This window comes from Alosa sapidissima, chromosome 22 (assembly GCF_018492685.1).
Source record: "Alosa sapidissima isolate fAloSap1 chromosome 22, fAloSap1.pri, whole genome shotgun sequence".
NCBI lineage: Eukaryota > Metazoa > Chordata > Actinopteri > Clupeiformes > Clupeidae > Alosa > Alosa sapidissima.
The window spans coordinates 7,462,590-7,482,693 of record NC_055978.1 but is presented as its reverse complement, the minus strand read 5'-3'; the positions used below and the strand labels follow the sequence as shown (position 1 = coordinate 7,482,693).

General features: G+C 43.4%; 1 protein-coding gene across 17 annotated transcripts in view; it reads left to right on the top strand.

Moving 5' to 3' along the window:
• Positions 1 to 1,914: 1,914 nt before the first annotated feature.
• The window catches only part of nrcama (neuronal cell adhesion molecule a), a 124,414-nt gene continuing 106,224 nt past the window's right edge, over positions 1,915 to 20,104 (top strand). For 10 of the 17 annotated variants that reach the window (XM_042077982.1, XM_042077979.1, XM_042077984.1 and 7 more), the window contains exon 1: positions 1,918 to 2,101. The gene's annotated coding sequence lies outside the window, so the exon portion shown is untranslated. Of the gene's footprint in view, positions 2,102 to 15,332; positions 15,377 to 20,104 lie in introns of all 17 variants that reach the window. The other 7 variants (XM_042077993.1, XM_042077991.1, XM_042077990.1 and 4 more) reach the window with 4 other exon arrangements.

The window sequence follows — 20,104 nt, the reverse complement described above, 5'->3', positions numbered from 1 at the left end:
CAAGAGAATAAAGTAAAGCTTTCCTGTCTAAAGATAACAAGATTTCAGTACTAATGATGAAGTATGTAAAAGCCATTGCATTGGTTATGTTTACAGTTCTTAGCAGGCACTTTTGTTCAAAGCAACTTAAAATGACATCAATAAACATTACATTAATATTAAAACTAGATGTACCGCATAGCGGTACAAAAAATATAACTGCTGCTCAGTCCTGTACATCATGTCCGCGAAAATAAATTACTCTTGACAATTTGCAGGGATGCAAACACATGTGGTTAAAAAAGAGAGTAACACGCTATGAGTGAGTAGCTACGCTAGGGGCGGTCTTAGTGTGCAGTGTGCAGTGTGCTGTATGATATTGTGTGCTAGAATAAGAGGCATCCTCTGTGTCCTAAAATCAAACGCATTGTAAACGGTGCAGATGAACTACACACTGTCTGGGCACCAGGACCTTTGGCTGCACCGTCCATCTTCCTCTGGCTATGGAAGAGAGAGGGAGAGAGAGAGAGAGAGACAGAGAGAGAGAGACAGAGAGAGAGAGAGAGGGGAGAGAGAGAGAGAGAGAGAGAGAGAGAGAGACAGAGAGAGAGAGGGAGAAACTACCCATCTGTCTGTTGTCGCACGCTGTGGTGCCCCCACACACCCGCTGTGTGCTGTTCTCACATGGTACCGTTACACTGACCAGACCACCAGTTCAAAAGGCTCACGTGTTCCCCCTTGCCCCCCCCCCCCCACGCATATATCACCAAACCACAACACCCCCCCCACACACCCACCTAGAGACATTCTAATACCCAAAGGCACTGTGCTGCTGTTAAAGAATGACTTTAATTTAGTTTGATCACATCAGTAATTTACTCGTACTCTCAGACCAAGGATAAAATCTTTGTTTTATTATTATAACCTATTCACATACAGACTAGCAAAGGGCTGCTTTTAACAGCTGGGAAATCTCTGCTGGCCCCTCAGGGGCCCGTAACAATTAGCAAACACATTTATAACCACCGGCGTCCCTGCTGCTCGACGGCCACGTACGCTCAAAGGCAAACACTGAAGTGAAATTACAAATCAAAACCAATGTGTCCTCTTGGTGGACTCTGGGGAGCTATATTGGCAAAAAGAAATGAATGCAGTAACGTGTAACATCATCTCATGTTTGTGGTCTGTTGTTTGTGCTTTCATATTTTGAATGCAAAGAGAAATGGGATCAATATAATCTTTCTGACAAACACAGCCATCCTATGGTATCTCTCTCTTTCTCTCTCTCTCTCTCTCTCTGTGTGCGTGTGTGTTTGTGTGTGTGTCTGTGTTCATGAGACTGGGGCGGTGTCGGTGATGTGGGGGTATAGGAGATCAATTTAAGTGAAAATATCTGTTATGGGCTTCAAATTGCAGGCCTAAAAATGTCTAACTTTCACTTTCTCAACTAACCCTCTAGAATGAAAAAATGGAACAAGGAATCTGCAGTCACCTGGATGTCAAATTCCAGAATTGAAATGGTAGCCTAACATGCCATGGAAACCTATTTTGGCAAGCATTCACGTGTGCTGAAGGGCAATTTCACTCCAAATTTCACTTTCACATCATATTTCACTCTGAGCTGGATTTGTGTTATCTTATAGCTATAGCGCCTATATTTATGTTTTTCGACTAAATAAATAATATTCTTATTTAGGCTATTTGACTGTTACACAAGCCATAACGTATTATTATTATGTAAGGCATAGAACATCTCTAAATTAGCCTACATAACAACTTCTTATCTCGGGAAGAGTAGTGCACACTACATTTTTTTTATCGTTTCAGAAGGTGTCGCCACAATTTCCCACCCTTTCTTGTTCGTGACAAAAAACAGCTCATCCAAGCTTGAGACGGCCGGTTACGGCTGCGCCTGCACAGAGTGTGCGCGAGACGGCGCTGCACGTTTGACAGCAGCAGTTGAACGGGTGGGAGAGGACCACAGGCTGCGGGGAAGTCGTGCATCGCCGAGAGACGAGTCCTAGCCGGGAGACAGGAGGAAGAGAGAAAGCAGGGGGAAAATACGATTGAATCCGGACCTGATACGAGACTAACGCTACATTGCGAGATCACGAACAGAAAGGTGAGTTAGGCGATTGCTTTTTCCTAAGGTGTGTGTTTTTTTTTAAATGAAGCATTGTCAGCTTGATATGGTCTTCTGTCTCGTGTCTTTTGATGATGAGCGGCTGTGGGAATATGAGAATGCGCATTTGGTGCAGTGGATGCTGCTTAGTCGATCGGGACAACGACCAGTTGTGCATTTCCCATAGCAACCGATGATGTTGCAGATATTTGTGTTATTCTGTCAGGTGTAATGTTGAGGCACAAGTCGGCACAAGGGAGGAGAGGTCTTGAGAATATTGATGTTGAGGGTGTTTTCGTGGAGAAAACGCAAAGTGTTGCAATGTATGACACTGAAGAATGAAACTCGGTGCATCGTAGTAGCCTGTAACAGCCGTTTTATCATTCAAACACAATGGCGGCATACTCCAGGAAAGATTTAGCCAGCGTTAATTCAGTCATTGAAAGGCATCCAATCTGAGGAAAATATAGACATAATTTATGCGTGTCCGTAGGCTATGATACATTAGGCTATGCTGTGGCAAGGGATAGGCTATCTGATAGAATCTCCAAATGGAATGTTCAATGGGCTACCGGTGAAACTGTCGTAGCCTGTTATTCCGCGGGGCGCTCGAGTGTAGAAAACAGGTGCAAATCGATAAAAGCCGAACAGCAGTTCATGTATGAAATGGCAACCCTCGGTTGCGCAGTCCATATTCGTGACATAGCAAATGTTTTATGACAGGATGCGTGGAGTTTGCAATAAAGACGTTGCAACTGGTAGGCTTCCCCGTTTCCCCGTGTTGGTTGATCGTTGGCAGTGTAGGGCCTGTGATGCTCCAACTCACCTATCAAGAATTCCAGAGCCAGGATCCCCCCTTGCATTTAATTTACGCAAGCATTTGCACTCGTTGCTTTTGAGTTATTCTGATGTAGGCCTATTATCTTCAAAGTTTTCAAATCGTCAACTGAATAGCCTAATAAACCATTATCATCCCGGGACATAAACGACTGCGTGTAAAATCTCTTAAATAATGTGTTGCCTTTAACATGCCATAAATGCTATTTTCTATTTTGATACTTGGATTTCATGCTGTTTCATGTGATTATTTCTCAGCATGATTTAATCGGATACCATTGCCGGAATGAAACTATAATAATCCTCGTTTCTACAGCGAAATGAAACAGATGTTTTTGTCCTCGGTCTCGGTGTTTCGGGAAGTCATTTTAGCCTACTGCTCTGATGGTAGGACGGTATGAAGTGGTGTGCGTGTGTGTGTGTGTGTCTCACTGAGGCGACGTGGTGACAGATGTCAAGCGATATCACGCTCTGAATCCCAGGACGCACGTGGAGGTGCCTACGGCTCAAAGACGCACGCTTTTTGCTACGGGGTAAAAGTGAGACCTTGGTGGAAGTGGGATTCTGCTGGCGATCTATAGTATCCCTTGTATTTATGTTGTCTGATGGTATGGAAACGACCAAATGAAACACACTATCACCAAGATAAATAGATATATAACAACAACAACAACAACAACACTACTACCTGTAAGCCATATACAGAAAGGGACATGTATATTTTGCCAGTTTAAACACAGAAGCATATGTTATCCATCAGAGGATGGTGTTGGATATGTTTGTGTTTTAATTATATAATTATATGGAAAGCTTTTATAAATCAGATAGAACCTGACAGTGGGACAGTACAGTAGAACCTCATAAGTGGCATCTAGAACCTCATAAGTGGCATATAGAACCTCTGAGTTAGCTGCTATAAGGCTCTGTTTTCAGGTGTGCATGTGTGTGTGTGTGCGTGTGTGTGTTTGTGTTTGCTCTGTAAATGTGTGCGTTTATTCACACATGTGTGTGTGTGTGTGTGTGTGTGTGTGTGTGTGTGTGTGTGTGTTGGTGAGAAGCTGTAGGATTAAAAATTGTGCAGATCTTTATCAGCAACTACATGCTTTAAAAAAAAAAAAAAAAATGTGTGTGTGTGTGCACGTGTATGTGTGTGTGTGAGTCAGGGGTATTGTTTTCTGTCCACAGGCTTTTGTTGTTTAAGATAATCCCCAGGGACAATGAGCCCCACGTGCCCTGGCTGTCTCCTCTCCATGGGCTTGGTCGCTCCACTGGGCTTGAGCTGAATATGGTGTGGGGTGTGCAAAATTATTATCACCCAGAATTCCCTCTCTCTCTGTCTCTCTCTGTCTCTCCCTCTGTCTCTCTCTCTCTCTCTCTCCCTCTGTCTCTCTCTCCCTCTGTCTCTCCCTCTGTCTCTCTCTCTCTCTCTCCCTCTGTCTCTCTCTCTGTCTGTCTGTCTCTCTCTCTCTCTCTGTCTGTCTCTCTCTCTCTGTCTCTCTCTCTGGACCACCAGGCCTGGGGGTTCATTATTCAACTGTGTGCTTCAGCTGGTGCCCTCAGTTCCGCAGGCTGAGTGGTGATGATGTGCAGGGTATGGTTGTTCACCAGTGTTTTGTTGTTGAAAAAATATACTGAAAAAATATGCTGATATGAAGGCTTCTATTCTCACATGTTTTTTGGCTTTCTTTGTGGGTCTGACAAAGCTTCACACACGCACACACACACACACACATACACACACACACACACACACACACGCACGCACGTACGCACGCACGCACGCACGCACACACACACACACACACACACACACACACAACTATTACAACTGGTGAATATTGATGAATTGGAAATGATAAGACAGTTAAGGGAGATATTTCATTAGCCAGCGGGGGCCTATTATGTAGGCACAAGCTCCTGGACCAGCTGTTGTGTTTAGGGGAGCCAAACCTATTATTTATGCCACTTGTCATGCTTGCCAATGTGTTTTTATTTCTGATGCTTCTTCTGAGTGGTCTCCAGACACACCCAAATGAAGCACTAGTATTATTGCAATATTACGTATTGGTGGTGGTGATGGTGATGTGTGGTAGGGCTAGCGCATAGTGTTCAGTAGTTATAGCTGGCTGTTGTGGTCACATAAGTAGATTATACAGTTTTTTACAACTGTTTTACACACGTTTTCAAAACTCTGTGTCTATTTTTCAAAACTCCACACACAAAACTCACAATTGCTCACACAAAATGCAAAATGCCTCAAATCTCCAGCAAAATGACACACAACATTCAAAATGTCAAAAACACATCTTTAAAGCAAACATTCGCCTCACATTACAAACACTTTTGTCATAATATGACATTTTGGATACATCATGTACACACTGTTGCTCAAAACCTAAAGCTCTTCTGTCTTAGGCTTTCTATTTCCATACAAGAGTGAAAGTTACGGTATCAACAAAGAGAAGTTGAAATACACAGTAAAAATGCAAGCAATATTATAACCAAAAATAGTGATTTTTCCCAAATAATTTGCTGTTGCGAATACAGTATTTTACAGCAAACAAGAAAAAAAGCAAAGAAGAATATAGTGACCACCAGATGTACATGGAGTTTTGAAAACACTGATTTTGTTTTTTTCCAAAGACAAGTGTGTGTGTGTGTGGGATGGGGGGGGGGGGGGGGGGGGTCGTGTACAGTATGTATTCATAGGCCTATAGACCCTTTCAACTGCAGAAACAAACAATTCTACAGTAAGCGTTCCTAAGTATTTCTGGAGGCACAGAAAAATGTATTGAGCTAATGGTACTGTAACATGGAGACAAACAAAAATAGAGTAAAAAGACAAATTTGACATAAAGTCAACTTTTTGTAGAACATTACTGTAAGCTAAAGTCCGATTACTGTAATTTTCAAAGTATCTGCATTGGTCCTGAATATTTCAACCGGAAATCCTCTAGGAGCAGATTGAAAGGGTCCATACCTACAGTATATAGAGAGTATATCTATTCATAGACCTATACTAAGGCAATGATTTGATGGTGTTCAGTAAAGTAAAGAGTGTTTGCACATGTGAAGAGAAAGAGTGAAGCACTGGTGATTTAGTGTGGCATTTTGATGGATTGTGTTTGAAGAACGAAATCAAGTTACTTCCTGTTAGATTTTTGTGTGTTAGGTAGAAAATTGTGTGTGGTGTTTTGCAAAATGTGTTTTAGTCACAGTTTTAGAAAACTGAGTCAAAGACTGAGAATTAGTGTATGGTTTTGCAGATTTGGTGTCGGGTTATGATGTTTGGAGGACATGTTTAGAAAATGGTGTGACAAGCAAAGATGTGTAAGCAGTTGTAAAATTTCATCATCCTATTTGCGTGTGATACTTGGTGCTCCCAAAACATGATTTTCTGAAAACACAAATAAAACACACACACACACACACACACACACACACACACACACACACACAAAAGTTGTTACTTCGCAGATCCCCACTCTGATTATAGTTATATATTGTGTATGTATGTATATATATATATATATATATATATATATATATATATATATATATTAAATATACATTATTATGTACCGTATTTTCCGGACTATAAGTCACACTTTTTTTCATAGTTTGGCCGGTCCTGCGACTCAGGTGCAACATATATATATATATATATTTATATATATGTTTTTTTCCTCTTCATGAAACATTTTTTGACTGGTGCGACTTATACTCCGGTGCGACTTATAGTCCGGAAAATACGGTATATTTAATGTAATTGAGACTTTTACAAAGCAGTAGACCTGAACCACCACTGAGGTTCACAATGCTTATCTCACTTTAAATCACTATACATTTACAGTAATATCTCCACTATATATCCTCAGTCTCTACATTCCTCCAAGAAATGTCGTCTGGCACTGCCGCCCCTGCACACACGGCAATCCAGACTATTTTCATTTGTACTTCCCCGATGCCGGAACGACCTACCAAGCGTGACCAGAACAGGAGCGTCCCTCTCTATCTTCAAGAAGCTCTTGAAGACTCAACTATTCAGAGAGTACTTGCTCTCCTAACCCTGCCAACAACCCAACACACGCAATAGATGCGTAAAGGTACACATATTCGTACAAAAGCGTTTAGGATGTTAGATTCAATACAGATGGGTACTGAATGTACCAAATGCAGTCTTTAACAATAATCAACAGTAGGCTTTTTTTGCTTGTGGACAATGTTTCATATTTGAGTACCCACACGGCGAACTATATGTCAGTTTAGTCAATTAACGTCAAGAAATAGCCTATTTTACATGTTTTCAAAATAATATTCCTGTTGCGCATCAGCAATATTATCAGTTAATTTTAGATTTTAAAAAATACCTACAGGCTTACTGTACTGAAAACGACTGTCACCGTGACTTCAAAGCTAAGGTATACTTTGAAGCCTGATTTTTGTGCACTGTTACACCGCTAATACCTAACATGCACTTACAATGGACGCCCCTTTTTTCCTTCCTCTCTCTTCTTCTGTTTCTAGCACTTCTCCCTCGACTACACTTAGATAAAAGTGTCTGCTAAATGATTAAATGTAAGTGTAAACGCTCTATAACCGTCACAGCCCACACTCCAAACTTACCGATAAACACTGAGTAGTTTTGCCAAACGGTCTTAGCTGTCAGCTGGCCTCTCAGCAGTCGGTCACTGGTGGCGGATAGCCCTCTGTCTACTCCCGTGGAGGAAGTCGTTGCCATTATCATTCAAGGACTCATAAAAGTGTTTTTATTTATCACAATAGTACATAGAGATACAATAGAAAATATGTTGTGAAATTATGTATGGTTTGTTGCTCAACTATTCCTGAGTACAGTCATCCTTAAAGATCAACAATTATTAATAAAGAAAAAATAAGATACATTAAGATAAAGTATTATGGAATAAATATAGCAGATTGGAATAGTTAAAAAAAACCTAGTGCAAGATGAGATTTTTAGTTACCCTAATATCATGTCCCTCTCTCTGAGACAAAGTGTGTGTGTGTGTATGTGTGTGTGTGTGTGTGTGTGTGTGCGTGTGTGTGCGTGCGTGCGCTTGTTTGTGTATATGTGTGTGTGCGTGCGTGCGCTTGTTTGTGTGTGTGTGTGTGTGTGTGTATGTGTGTGCGTGTGTATCTGTGTGTGTGTTTGTGTGTGTGTAGAGGGGGGCTCCCCAGTGCTCCAGGCTGACAGGTGCATGCTGGGAGTGCAGTTGCCATGACGGATCTGTTCTGAGCCGTCTGTACGTGACAGTAATGTCTGATGGCAGCACCACCCCGTGTAGTTATTACGGTTCTTTATCATTAGTCATTAGTCATTAGTCAGAATCGACTGGCGAGATAGTCTGCTAGTTTGTCAACTTGTCAACACAACAAAGAAATGTGCTAACAAAAACATTGTCAACAAAAACCACAAATTTGTCAACAGAAATTGTTTGTATGTTTCTATGTTCATGTTCGAAGATAGAGATTTGCCATCATATTTTGACATGTTAGATTGATTTCTGACAGTGTTATTAACACTGAGCATGTGCGTGTTTTCATTTGAACAACCCAATGCAAATATGTTTCATAGGTCATAGTTTCTCTCTTCAGTTTGGTTTAAGCACGAGCAGAGTGCTGGGCATTTAATCTCATCTCGCCCAGTGAAATTAGTTTGTAGGGACATCTTTAAGAGTTGTGGGGGTGTCTTTGTGTGTCATCCTTTTTAATGAAGTCTTAACAATCTTAAGCACCTTTATTTCAGTGTGGGGGCAGTGAGACAGCCCGGCTCGCCTTTATGTGGACTAAGAGGGGCATCCTGTTAGGTCTGTTAGGTCACAGGGATGCACAAAGGAGAGAAGTCTGTCACTTAGTTCTCTCTCACCCTGGGAAAAAGAGAGAGAGAGGGAGAGAGAGAGAGAGAGAGAGAGAGAGAGAGAGAGAGAGAGAGAGAAATAACGTATGTCTAAGTTCATGTGTCACCTGGATGAATCAGAGAAAATCAAACAAACAAAAAAGATGATTTGTGCGCAGTGTGTGTGTGTGTGTGTGTGTGTGTGTGTGTGTGCGCGCGCGCACGCATCCCTCCTCCCCTCCCCTCCTGCTTTCTCTCCATGCCAATCTCTGGGCAACAGATGTTTGTGGGGCCCAACGCATGCAGGGGGGCCAGACTCTGTCCATGTGAGTCCATTCAGCCGAGCTTTACCCAGCCTCTGTGGGGAGCTGGACATAAAGGGCCCGATTTCAATAAAGGGCAACAAGCAAAGTTGAGCAACATGCAAAGTGTCTCGTGCTTGAGCTAAAGCTATCCCATAATGCATTTTAGCATTGCTGACCCACCCACATTTGCACTAAGGATATTATATTAGATTGGCAAAGGGATTCTGCCAAGTTAGTACATTGTTCATTTTTGCTCTTTGGCCTCATTGGGAATGTAAAGGATGCAGACAGGAAGAGATGAGATGGAGGAGAAGAAGGGGATCTTGGACAAGTCATGAAGCAGCTTGTGATGTGAGTGGTGGTGGGTGGGGTGGGGTGTGTGTGTGTGTGTGTGTGTGTGTCTGTGTGTGTGAGTGTGTGTGTGTGTCTCATGTTGTCTCTCCAGACCACAGACACGCACATATTCACACATACAGATCACACAGACACACACACACACACACACACACACACACACACACACACACACACACACACAAATATTCACTTAGACAGAAGTAGGGCCCTGTCTGTCACATTGTATCCTCACACTGTTTCTGCTCTCTGACTCTTATTCTGTTTTTCTGTGTAAACACCCTCTCCTGTTCTCTCTCTCTCTCCTGTTCTCTCTCTGCATCTGTCTTTCTTCCTTTCTCTATCCCTCTCCTGTTCTCTCTCTCCGTCTACATCTGTCTTCCTTTCTCTTTCTCTCTATCTCTGCCACCTTTCTCTCTGTCTGTCTCTCTCACTCCCCCTGCCATATTTCTCTCTCTCCCTCTCTCTCTGCCACCTTTATCTCTCTCTGTCTGTCTGTCTCTCTCACTCCCCCTTCTTTCTCTCTCTCTATCTGCCACCTTTCTCTGTCTGTCTGTTTCTCACTCTCTCTCTTACTGTCTGTCTATCTCTCTCTCCCTGCCACCTTTCTCTCTCTCTCTCTCTCTGCCTATCTCTCACTCTCTCCCCTTTCTCCCTCTTTCTCTCTCTTTCCTCTTGTCTATCTGTTTCTCTGTCTGTCTGTCACCCGTCAACTCTGTCTTTTCCTGCACAGCCTCTCACAGTGTGTTACCTTGGCAACCCAAAGATGTGTCCTCTCTGTGCCCAGATGTGCTGGGCAAATATGGCCCAGGTGGCCTCGGTCCTGCTCTGTGTTTCACTGTGTCTTTCCTCACAGTCTGTGAATCACACACACAGACAGAAAAAAGAGAAGAGAACAAGACAAATTTGGTCATGCCCGGCAGAGAATCTCAGCCTCAAGTAGAGCCTGTCCTTCTCTGGTCTAGTGCAGACAGTGTGTGGTGTTTTGGAAAACAATAAGTGTGTGGTGTTTTGCATAACAATATGCGTGTCATGTTTTGGAAAACAATAAGTGTGTGGTGTTTTGCATAACAATATGCGTGTCATGTTTTGGAAAACAATAAGTGTGTGGTGTTTTGCATAACAATATGTGTGTCATGTTTTGGATAACAATAAGTGTGTGGTGTTTTGCATAACAATATGTGTGTGATGCTTTGGATAAAAATAAAAGTGTGTGGTGTTTTGGATAACAAAATGTGTGGTGTTTTGGATAACAATATGTGTTTGGATAACAATATGTGTGTGGTGTTTTGGATAATAAAATGTGTGGTGTTTTGGATAACAATTTGTGTGTGGTGTTTTGGATAACAAAATGTGTGATGTTTTGGAAAGCAACAAGCTTGTGGCTGCTGCCTAACATGAGGGGTAGTTCTGTCCAGGGCTTGAAAACGAAATAATTTTTCAAACGTTCCGTTCCGAACGGTTCAGGTAGGCCTATGTTTAACGTTTTCGTTCTTGCATGCGTTCCGCCACCAACATATCGGTCCTGAACCGGTTCGGAACGCAAAATATCGTTAGTTCTTAAAGTTCCGGCAGTGTTTGGCGGGCCTATCAAGTCTATTTTTGTGGACTTAGAATAGACATACTCATTATTTCCCCTTGATTTAGCCTATACCGTAGCTATGCCCAAAAATAATAAATCACAGGCGGCATCCAAAAACATTCAGATGGGCTATCCATCCCATAGCCTACAGACTTACTATAGGCCTAACCTATGCCTATAAATAATTTCTTATCAAAAATATTTCTGGATACGTGCTAAACTCCTTACCTGGTTGTAGCCTAAGTTTTTATCCATATGGAGATCTTCAAAGGCTTGCACTATAATTCCAACCCTGTTTATAAACGAACCTGTCTGTTGTTGACAAGGCCTATCTCAAATTTCCCGTTCAACTCTTCTACATAGAATAGGCTATAATTGCGCAACATTTCAAATCCCGACTTTAAAACGACAAGGCGTGGACAGGTAAAATAGGCTATTACGCATAGGCTACAAACAATTTCCAAATCATTTTCAGTAGCCTACGCTACGAGCTGGCCTAAGATCCGAAGTGGCAGACGGATAGGTTACATTACAACAGCAAGACAAAATATACACATTTGGACCAAAGGTCCATTTATTCGTTTTTTTTTTCAAACTGCAGAAATCAAATTATTAGGCTGTTCGCCTACAGTAGTTGGCTACATAGCGGCTTGTTAGCTCACATTATCAGTGTAGATGCGGGCTTGTTTTTCGCACAACCGGAAATAGTCTCCCTGACATAGGATATGCTTTTGTGAAATTTTATAAAATATATAGAGAACGAAAAAAAAAACGTTATTAACCAGTTTTGTGGATTTCAGAATAACGTTTCTGTTCCGGAACAGTTGAAGACCATTTTGTTTTCGTTTCTGTTTCCGCTCCTCGTAAAATTCCGTAAAATTCAGTTCGTTTTCGGTTTTCGTTTTCGTTCCTTGAACCGGTTCGGAGCCCTGGTTCTGTCTGTTGTTAATTACTTGTTTGTTTGTTTGTTTGTTGGTTGGTTCATTTTGTTGTGAAGTAGTGTGGCATCTGCCCTAGTTCTTATCAATACGACTTAGCATCCCCTTGGCATCTTCCGGCTTCCAAACAGGTGATTGGAGGAATAGAATTCGACTTCCTGTTGGTATGAATCATGGGGTGAGCCTCAGTCCAGCTGTGTACTCAGATCTCAGATGGCATCTATGGTACTTCCTGTCTTCATCATTAATTGATTTTTACGGTGTGTGTGGTTAATCTTCGGCCTGCTCAGCCACAGCCTCAGCCCTCCAGCCAGTGATTAGTGCAGATTAAGATTAAGGTCAGCCAGACACTGTAAGAATCATCGACTCTCTGCAGTGCAGTAAGAGACCATTCCTCTACTTGTCAAAATGTCCAATCGCGGAAGGTGCCTGTTGTCACATGGTTAGGATCATTTTAAAAAGGACCAATCCCATCAGGGCCCCACCGCCTGTCATTATTAATGTTTTCCGGGGGCGTAATTCACTATGCCAATGCGAGAGATGACTGATTTCTCATTCTCAGAAAGGGCTGAGTCTTGAAAGACTTCCTGTCAGCTCTATGATGCAAGGGAACTATGCTGTATTTCACTGCAGCTATTAATATTATGACATTCTGACTGTGCATAAAGCTGCTTTAAATCTTCCTGGTGTAATTGCATTTAGCACTTATTGGATTTATAGGATTACATGAATTATGTATTTCTCACAGTAATGCATTCTGATGTGATGCAGACTATTTCATAAAATATTTATCCTCTTTCTTTCGGGATTTTAGATTTTGTCTGCTGCTTTACAGAAATGGATGTCGTCTGGGTTCCCCTATAGCCAACTTTAAACTTACTCAATGCATAATCAGTGGTGCAGTCAAAAAATAAATAAGTAAATAAATTAACAAAAGTCTCCACATATCGTGGTGCTGACGTCCGTTTGGTCTCCTATATGTCTGCCTGCCACAAAAGACAGCCTTCTCTGTGGTCGAAGCGTTGCTCCACAGCGGACCCAAAGAAGGCCTTTGTTCAGACAATAAACCGGCAGCATGGCTGGGCCGCTCTACAGCTGAAGTGCATTAACATGCAGGCTCATGTTGCCGACTTCATTTTGCAGACGCATGGCCAGACTGTGATAAGAACAGCCAAATGCAAAGCCCATTGTGCTTGTGCGTGTGTGTGTGTGTGTGTGTGTGTGGGTGTGAGTGCGTGGGTATGTGTCTGTATGTGTGTGCGTGTTAGCATGTGTATGTCTTTGTCGGTATTTCTGTGTGTGTAACTCTCGTGCTTGTGTGTGTGCATGTGTGTGTGCGTATGTGTGTGTGTGTGTGTGTGTGTGTGTGTGTGTGTGTGTGTGCGCATGTGTATGTCTGTGTATGTATGTGTGTATCTCTCTCTCTCTCTCTCTCTCTCTGTGTATATGTGTGAGTGTGTGTGTGTGTGTGTGTGTGTGTGTGTGTGTGTGTGTGTGTGTCTATCTGTCTGTCTTTGTGTGTATCGCTCTCTCTCTCCCTCTCTCTGTGTGTGTGTGTGTGTGTGTGTGTGTGTGTGTGTGTGTGTGTGTGTGTGTGTCTATCTGTCTGTCTTTGTGTGTATCGCTCTCTCTCTCCCTCTCTCTCTCTGTGTGTGTGTGTGTGTGTGTGTGTGTGTGTGTGTGTGTTTGAAACCATGTATTGAAAACAAGCCATGTACAGTAAGTGAATGGATGTAAGCAAGCCCACACTCATCTTTCTCTCTTACTCTCTCTCTCTCTTCCTCCTTTCCTCCCTCCCTCCTTCCCAAACCTCTCCTTTTGTCTCTCTGGGCATGGAGTGGCTTGAGTGGACTGTGTGAGATTTATGGTCTCAACCTTCCAGTTATCCCACAGAGTAAGCCTGCACTGTTCAATCAATTTCCTAGCATGGGTTTCTATAATCCATTAGATTGCAAGTGTGTTTGTGTGTGTGTGTGTGTGTGTGTGTGTGTGTCTGTTTTTTATGTCTGTTTCGTAGGGTGCCCATCCTTATCTGTGCTTGTGGTGACCCTCTCAGTGTAGCTCACTGTAGCTTCTCGTGTCCTTATTCTCTGCACCTCCATGTACAGAATTGGACACAACTGCAGTTAAGTGGCAGCAATAGAGGATACTGAGCCTGCACAGAGATCAAATGAGTGTGTGTGTGTGTGTGTGTGTGTGTGTGTGTGTGTGTGTGTGTGTGTGTGTGTTTGTGTGTATGTGTGTGTGTGTGTGTGTGTGTGTGTGTGTGTGTGTGTGTGTGTGTGTGTGTTTGTGTGATAGATAGCTGAGTCTGAGACTTCACAGAACCAAGTGTGTGGGGTCTTGACCTATGTGTGTGTGTGTGTGTGCACGTGTGCATGCGTGCGTGTGTGGGGTCTTGACCTGTGTGTGTGTGTGTGTGTGTGTGTGTGTGCGTGTGTGTGCGTGTGTGTGCATGCGTGCGTGTGTGAGGTCTTGACCTGTGCTACAGAGAGTGATGACCTCAAGACGTCAACGTCATCACATTACAGTGTGTCTCTCTCCTCCAAAGGTCACTGTACTCTTTATGCACAGCCACTTCACACAGAGCAGCAGATGCGCACTGTCTTGTTTATCGAATTGTGTTATAGAAGCACAGTATAGAGATGCCAGTTAGAGGGAAGACTTTGAACTCTGGTGCAAGGAAGCGGTTTTTATTAAAAAAACAAAGCACACATAAAATATGCTGACATTTTGTACACATGACAAGAGTAATAGTTGAATTATGATACTAATTTAAGTGTGAAATGTTCAAAGTTTAATCACACTTTATTTGACAACATGCAACACATATTCTACTCCGAATGTGCCAAATAGGAAGAACTTAATCATCATCTTATCTGTTAATGTGGTGTGTGTGTGTGTGTGTGTGTGTGTGTGTGTGTGTGTGTGTGTGTGTGTGTGTTCTACACCTCCCATCGTGTACAGTACCATGTGTGGTAGGGCTGCACGATAAGCAGTGATGTCATTGATTTGCTAAGCCCGCACGCACAGACACACACACACACACACACACACACACACACACACACACACACACACACACACACACGTTAGTGATACAGTAGACTCTGTAGTAGCTTGTGCATGTCCATCTTGGAGTTGGCTCCTACATCTCTTAATATTTACATGTCAGATTTTAGGAGGATTAAATTAGATTACATTCAATTAAAAGAGCATTTCATAGCCTTGTGGTCAGACACTATATGTGGGCGATTTCTGTATTCAGCTGAGATTATGCAAATAGGTGGCATGGCCCTGTCACGGTCATTAGAAATAAAGCCTAATCATTCTCTTTCTGCCCTTTTCCCAAATGTAGATGAGTCTGCCCTCTCAGCGTACTCGATGGGTTCTAAATTTCAGGTACGAAAAATAGCAATTCATGGCTTCCATACAATCATCATGTCTTTGGAATGCACCAATGAGATTGTCATAAATCTCTACCAGTCCTGAGCTGCCTGTTTCAGGCCACCATTTGCTGATCATTAGGCCTAGCTTACTTTTCTTAACTATGTGCAAACGTCCAACTGTGTACCAATGACTATCTGCATTTACCTGCAGTTTTTTAGCCTTGCACTAGCAAAGTGGCTTATGAGATAAAATAGGGTTGCTTTATCTTAATTTCAAAGAGGGTTGGGGCGATGGCCATCGTGGTGTGTGTGTGTGTGTGTGTGTGTGTGTGTGTATGTGTGTGTGTGTTTATGCACCAGCCATACCACGCAGCTGCCATCCCATGCCTGGCAGAGACAGTCAGTAGAGGAAGGGAGGGTGGGTGTAGGGTGGGTGAGGGGTGGGTGTATAGGGTGGTTGTAGGGTGGGTGAAGGGTGGGTGCTTCCTAATGAAACGCTTCCAAAAATGGAGACTTTGAAGTGCACAGCAGTCCAATTAAGCTGCGAATTGATGAAACACTTGGCGTGCACACATGCCTCCATTAATATGGGTCCTGTGTGGGGGTCGCCTGCTAATCTAGCACCACATTCATTAGATTTAGAGCACACCCACCCTCACAGTTACACCCCTGCATTTTCCCTTTTGATAACACCGAACGCATATCTATAAACCCTCTCCTCATCACACTCCTGTATTTTATGTGTAGTCTTAATTGGAAGATTAATTGTCTCCGTTTGTGGTCTACTTTAGTCCACTGATTGCTATTCCTCTAAATGCGTGTGTGTTCGGCAGAGCCTGTCTTCGGATTATTGTTGAAATGACATCTCTGCTCTGTGAAGACAATGTGTTTATTTGTCAAAGCATGCAGGAGATATTAGCTTTTTCATAATTACCTGGAGTTTTACGAGTATTATCAATATTCATTGCTGCTGTCAGATGTTTATGAATAATGGGTGTCTGTTTACATCTTCATTAAAAATTTAAATTAAGGTTTGATGGATGCAGAGAAAAACAAAAGATGACATATGTGGAGCTAAGGTTGTACATTACAATTAAAAATGTGGACATATTTGTGTGTGTGTGTGTGTGTGTGTGTGTTTGTGTGTGCTTGTGTGTGTGTCTGTGTTTGTGTGTGTGTGTGTCTGTATTTGTGTGTGTGTGTGTGTGTGTTTTGTAATGAGTTAATGTGCATGTGCCTGTGTTTGGTTTGAAAGTATGTGTGTCTGCGTGTGTGTGTGTGTGTAGTATGTACAGGCCATGTGTTAGCTGCCAGCTCATGCCTCATGGTATCCATGTCTGCACACCTCTGCGGTATGGACCGGTAGGTGACTGAACACCCCAGGGCAGTCTGAGCACGCTCAGAACACGTGGAGCATGCCACATCCCTGGGCGCCATGACTCCTCACGTTCATGACTCACCCTCTCCCTCTGTGTGTGTGTGTGTGTGTGTGTGCCTGAACGTGTGAGTCTGCAGAGGGGCTGGAAATAGAACACTTTGCTACATCCATGACTAAGGCTTTTTGGAGGGCTAGAATATTACCATTGTTAAGCGATTCTATTTCCCTCCCCTCTCTCTCCTACCCTACCTAGTGTGGAAATTCATGAGAATTCTGATAGTGGAACCCTTTGAATGTGGAATCCTGTGAGTATGGTGACAGCGGAATCCTGTGAGTATGGTGACTGGAATTCTGTGAGGACTTTGTGGACTATGGTTTGCTGTCTGGGGTGTGGGTCCCACATCCATTCCGCCGGCTGCCACAGCTATTTCGTCCTGACCACCGCCGGGGTTGTGTGGCCGGCCATCACTGTGAGACATCCTCTCAGCCACAGGAATGATGAGGACGAGGAGCTGGAGGATATCTGGACCCTCTGACCGTATGACTCCTCGGGAGACTCCGAACTCTGAGTTTGACCTTGTGCTTCCTCCCACACGGGGCAGAGAACGCTACCAAAGTCCATTTAGGCAAGTTCCTCCACTCGGCGGCCATTTTGTAACGCTTTTTGGGGACTTTGGGGAGAGAGATAGAGATCCAGATGAAGCGAGAGTACTGGAGTACACCGAGCCCATGATCTTTCTCACTAGAAGCAACCCTTCACCCCCTCCAGATGCGTTTTTGGGGATGCCTTTGGGCCGTGAACACCCTGACCCTAATCTCAGGAAGTGTGTGTGTGTGTGTGAGCAGGGGTGTGTGTAAACATGTGTGTGTGTGTGTGTGTGTGTGTGTGTGTGTGTGTGTGTGAGTGTGTGTGTGAGCAGGGGTGTGTGTACGTGTGTGTGTGTGTGTGTGTGTGAGCAGGGGTGTGTGTGGGATGAGTGGGCGGAAATGCTGCCCTACTGCCTCTGTGAGCCCCAGGTGCCTCTCCTGCCCCGCCATCTGTAATGCCCAGCCCTACTTCCCACCTCAAGGACAAACGCCTCACCTGTAATCCGCTCAGCGACGCTCATCTGAGGGGAGAAAGAAGGCACTCAAAAGACACATTTCTTGTCTTTATTGATCGTCTTGTCCTTATGCTTTGTTTCTGGCATCGCATGGACATTTTTCAGAGGTTTCCCACGGTGTCTTTTCGTCTTGGTTATTATCATTCCTGTGATCAGATGACCCGAGGTGTCACAGTTGTCGTGCGGTATGTCAGAATCATAAACGCGTGCCATTTGTAAAGTGCTGCGGAGATCTGGAATAAATGCCACTGTGGTTTTACAGGCATGTCAAATTGGCACAGACCCATGGATTTTATGGTAGAGTGAGGACATTGTTGGCATAACTCTGAGAAGAGTATCTTAGAGAATCTCAGTAGTCACAGAAGAGGTGTATTAGGTCTCCTTTTAGCAACTGAAATAAGATGTTGGCGTTGTGATTCTCACAGTAAGATTCATGTCAGTAGGGTTTTTGAAGAGCAAACAGTCCTGTGATGGATAAATCCACATTTCTCTTTTTACACTCCATAACAGGTCAGTGAATGTGCAGACAAACACACTCTCTCACACACACACACACACACACACACACACACACAGGTTTCCCCTATTTTGAAATGCAAATATCATTTTCTAGGAAAGCGTATCAAAACATTTTTGACAGAGATATGCAAAGTGGATGGAGCTGGATCAACATTGCTCTTCTAGGACACCAGGATGTGTTGTGTGTGTCTAACCAGATATGTTTAGACGGAAAAACATTTATCAATATCAATATCAATTTGTATTTGAGAAAATAGAAATATGATAGATATACAAATATGAGAAGAGCTATAAGAGTGTCATTCATTCAATTTATTTACTGTGGAGTAATATTGAATATACTATTGGCATTATCTGTAAATATTGTCAATAGTAACTGCAGGCCTTTGCTCAAATGAAATCTGAAATGGACCCAGCCTGTCCCTGGAGGTTGCCTAAATGAAAACACCTCCCACACAATGCCTGAATGCACACACACACACACACACACACACACACACACACACACACACACACACACACACACACACACACACACACGCATGCACACAGGCACACACACACACACAAACACACACACGCATACACACACACGCATACACACAGGCACACACACACACACACGCATACATACACACACACACACAAACACACACATACACACACACACATAATCTGCCATAGAGTAGCCTCCACTGCACAAGAGGACCCTAATATGCTGTCAGTTCATGAGCATGAAGACTGTGTCTCACCACGTCCTTGTGCTTTTCCGGTTCAAGGCTCCCTGTGAGGTAACCCAGTTCAGACAGGAAGCGTGTTATTTCTACTGGGCCTGTGTGTGTGTGTGTGTGTGTGTGTGTGTGTGTGTGTGTGTGTGTGTGTGTGTGTGTGTGTATGTTCGCAGACCAGCGGCAGTCCTGGCTGTCGTGTCTCTCAGCCTTGGGCATGCTCACTGCTTTAGATGCAGAAGAGATCCGTCAGCAACCATTCAGTGCACATGAACCAGGAAAGGAACACACTGACAAGGGAGGAATGATGCCAAAGACCACCAACATGGAGCAGTAGCCTAGTTTGCATAAGTAGCCCACCAAACACATGAAATGAAACAACAATCACCCCTTTTACTGAACCAACTGTGTATTCATAGCAATCTCTTGTCAATTGGCACAACCGTATTTCTTGAATATCCCTCCTGCACCTCATCCTACACATCTCTCTGTATTTGCCCAGGTAATTGAAACTGTTGAATAAATCACTATTGGGACTCAGATTCACAGTGATTGACTACATGTGTCAATCAGTCAATGTGTAGCTGTCACAGAGTGGGTCTTATTGACACATCATTGATCCGGAGGATCAGGTTTGACCTTGTGTGTTTGGTCAGCCAGTGGAGATAGATGGGTCTAAGGTGTCATGGCCTACCCAACAGGAAGTACTTGTTCGGTGCGCTCGATGGTGTTTTATGCCCCCAATGTTGTCTTCCAGGCAGCGATGCCACCACTGACTTAAAGGCACCTAATCCTAAACCTAACCCCAACCCTAACCTTAACCCATGCCTAACCCTAGCGCCTTCCAGGCAGCGCTGCCTTGAAGACAACGTTGGGGGCATAAAATACCAAGAAACGTTCAGCGCCTACAGCAGTATGCATTTAACAGGCACATAGGGAAATAAAAAAAACGGTTGCCAATCCAGTTTTTTCCTGCCAGAAGGAAAGTTGCTCGTTATACCATATTGAGGAAA